The 3,936-nt window shown below is 36.0% G+C and overlaps 1 pseudogene; it reads left to right on the forward strand.

Annotated features, from left to right (window-relative positions):
* Positions 1-837: 837 nt before the first annotated feature.
* LOC114716498 (multiple organellar RNA editing factor 2, chloroplastic-like) lies at positions 838-2,881 on the forward strand (annotated as a pseudogene).
* Positions 2,882-3,936: the final 1,055 nt, after the last annotated feature.

Raw genomic sequence — 3,936 nt, forward strand, 5'->3', positions numbered from 1 at the left:
ATTAACGTTAAGAAACTAAATTAAAACTTTATATAAAGTTAAAGGACAATACCTTAGCCTAATTTTTTACTATGATGATAATAAATACATTTTATTTTAAAATTTTTTTGTGACAATTTATATGCCACTTAGTCAGTCATGATTAATGGATTACGATTTACAAGCATATGAACCAATATTTACAACTGAGAGAAACTAATAAGGATTAGCAAATCACTTTTTTAGAAACAATAAAATCAATTATCTCGACGAATAGTTTGAGTTATCAGGTCGAATTCATGTGTATGCAATGACCCTTTTTATTTTTGTTTTGTTTTAGTCCCTTGATGCATTTTTGAAAATCTGCAACAATGTTTTCTTCCTATTTTGTTTTTTTTTCTTTTGTAATTGGGCCGATAATCTCCGGTGTGTTAGACTGTTGTGAACAGTCGGTAAAGAAAAGAAAAGGAGACTGTCCTAAGGCAAGGCAGCAAAACCCTATTTAATCATCCTCTTCCTCTGGAAACGGAGCGTGCCCTAGCACGAGCTTCTTGCTCTTCTTCTGCTTCCCTATCTGCCTTCCTTCCCAGACGCCTTATCTCCACCACTTCCATGTCCATCACCCGATTCCCTCTTATCCCAACCACTCTTCTTGCTCGCAGATCTGTTAACCTGCTTTCTCAAGCATTGCGTGTGCTTGCTTGCTCCGATTCGTTTCACTGCTGTTCGATGCCATGTAAACTGGTCCGATAACTCGGCCTACTCGCTCTCAACTCAGGCTCCAAATTTAGTGACCGACTGCCCACAGAGATGGCCCCACTATTTCCTGGTTGCGACTATGAGCATTAACTCATTGTCATGGACAAGCCAAGTGGAGAGGGTGCTACCAAACAATAGATGATTGATTGTTATATACAAACTCTTGCTAAGGTTGTCAGAAAGTATACTGATTTGTTTGCTGTGTTGCTTGAGAAAATGAAAATTTCCCTCCTGACTTTTTGTTATTCACTACGCCTGATTCTCAATTCTTCTCGCTTTTTAGTGAAGCGGAACCTAAGAAGAGGATTTATAATGTTTCTTGTGAGAGATACTTCAGATTTGGATGTGAGATTGATGAGGAGACATCTAATAAGCTAGAAAGTTTCTTGCAGAGTTGCTTCAACACTTGTCTCTGTATGCATGTTTAGGACCTTAGTTTTTCTTTATTTCTCACTTTTGTATGTATCATTTTCTTTTCGGTCAATAGGGTTGCCTGGCGTACTATTTGTCCTCCCTGAATCATACGTTGACCCAGAGAATAAGGATTACAATGGTAAGTATTAAAAAGCTTTCTTGTTTTTTAGAAGAATACCAGTCAAGTTCAATATGATAATTCCACTTCTGTTTCATTTTTTTTCTCTTCCTGATAATTTTGATGTTTCAATCATGTTCTTTTTTTTTTGGAGTAATTGTTTATTTAAAACGTGTCATGGTATATGAAGGAAAGACCAAATGGATGAATAATGAATATCACGTCTGTGAAGTGAGTGGAGTGTGCACATGCATATGATGAGGTGGTTACAGTGTTAGGTGAAAGTGAGTGAAGATATCGAGGGAAGAGGTTTAATGGAAAAAGGATGTGGATGATTTGTTTGATTTTGTCTCTGGTCCCATTCCTGGGAAATCTCTCTCTGTGGCTTTCTTCTTCCCTTTCCTTTGAATCTGTTTTCCCCTATTACTGATACTTCGCTATGACTATAGTTGTTACAAACTGGACTGAATATTAAATTTATTCTTATTATTTTATTGGGATGAGATATTTTGCTAGCAGTTCATGACACAATGTAAATGCTGCTGTTAATTAGAAATAAATGCCTCTGTTTTGTTTCTCTTTCCATAGTCGTGCTGGGGCATTTTAAGTTGTTAGATTTTAATCTCATTTATCAGCTACGAATGCTAGGACCTTGTACCACCTCATAATATCGAAATCTTTGACAGTGTTGTAAGTTCTTAATTTGCTTTGCCTCTTTGTCAGCAGTCCATTATGGCAAAACAAATAGCTTTAAATGCTAGTGGACTCCCATGAAAGTTGGCGCTGACCTTATTCTGTCACAATGCCAACCTACTTAGTTTCCTAATCATTGGAGCAGATACATTATACTACCTCTGCTTCTTAATATAAGAGTTAGATAACTAATTTGAGGATATTAAAAAAATTCGCTAAGTTATTTGTCACAAATATGTGTTGGTCTCCCCAAGCTATTCTCATCAAGCATATGCATTGGATGATTCGAATTATTTCTTGGTGGGAGCTTTATAAAATCAATAGGAATGTTTTTGGAAAAGATAAGAGATAAAGTGAATTGATATCTTGTATTTAAGGCAAAGTTCAATCCCTAATTGGTTCTTATACAATCCTTTTTTCATGGCAACAGTAACGATATTTATTAATTTTATGTCCTTTGAAAAGTGGAATGGTTGTGCTACAATGTTTCTTTAAGCTTTATGTGCAAGCATGCACTCATATTACATGTGAAGATGGTCCATTGATAATGGCTTTCTTTTATGCTAATACCCTGATTAATTGAGTTTTCGAGCTAATTTGATGCAGCTGAATTATTTGTGAATGGGGAGATCGTGCAGAGATCACCTGAAAGAAAGAGAAGGGTGGAGCCGCAGCCACAGAGACACCAGGATAGACCAAGATACAATGATAGAACTAGGTATATCCGACACAGGGAAAATCAGCGTTGAAGGAGCCATATTATACATCAATCGGATATTAGAATCATTTTAGTCCCCTTGGGAGTGTGGATCTTTTTGTTCGATGGTTGATGGCTGTGTGTTCCGTTACCAACTTTAAATGGCCTTGTAATATTTTGATTATATTAATCTTATCATCCCTTATCATGCTGTTAGGTCATGAAAAAAGAAAATATAGATCGTTCTGTTTGTTTCATTCAATCATTACATCAGAACATAAAATTTTAGCAAATATAGACAAGCACATGTGCTAGCAATTGCAAATCAATAAATGAGGCTGCCTGCACTGCACACCAGCACCCTAACTCAAGGCCTTGTAGATGACGAGGAGGTCTAGTTATTTTAATAACCAACCATCCAAATGCCGTCCGAATGGTAAGAGAGAGAAGAACGTCTATGTACATGAACCGTCTAAATAATTCATGAAAGCATGTCTGTTAAACGAGAAATGAAAATGCAGGCAGTAGTGAGAAACAATCATGTAGTATAACTAGGCTCTTTATGCCAGGCCGCTGGAATGAAGAGCTAGAGTACGGAACAATTTCCTTGGATTAATGCTAACTTCAAGGGGCAAGAATTATGATAACAAGGCTAACAATAGAGAGAAATTGTGGGGGTTAGCTTAGCTGGTGAGTGAAGGTGCCAACTTTGGTTTGATGTTTATAGGAAGTAGCCAGTAGTGAATTCAAGCATTGAAAGAAAGACTGCAATGAATGCTCCAGCGTCAGTATCCAACAGTACCTTGAGTTCTGCCATTAGCACAACAATGAAGAGCTTACAGAACTCTGGATTCAAGTGTTCGGTTAACAGTAAAAAAGAGTTTGAAAGGATCTTAATAGTTGATGACAATGTTGCAGTAAACTCTTCAATCGTATACCTATTTGTATTGTGATGATTATCCACTTGATTTTAGTGCACACATGTTAAATTTCAGAAGGATTTGGATCCTTCCATTGAGGACACCTTACTTTGATGAATTAATAAACACAATAGAATTTTAAATTTTCGTATTTTAGTTTGTTGAAAGGGAAAACCTTTTTGCATTTTTTTAAATCCTTTTTCTCAATTTTAATTTAGTACTTGTGTGATTTTTATAATTAAATTCTTTGATTTTACTCTGTAGCACGGTTTTTTTTTTTTTTTGAGCAAAACCTGTAGCACGGTTAGTTTCTATAATTTTGCTAACTTATGCACAGGAGTTGGTGTAAAATTATA

This window comes from Neltuma alba, unplaced genomic scaffold (assembly GCF_004799145.2).
Source record: "Neltuma alba isolate B1F8T4 unplaced genomic scaffold, ASM479914v2 tig00011672_pilon, whole genome shotgun sequence".
In the NCBI taxonomy this organism is placed as follows: Eukaryota; Viridiplantae; Streptophyta; class Magnoliopsida; order Fabales; family Fabaceae; genus Neltuma; species Neltuma alba.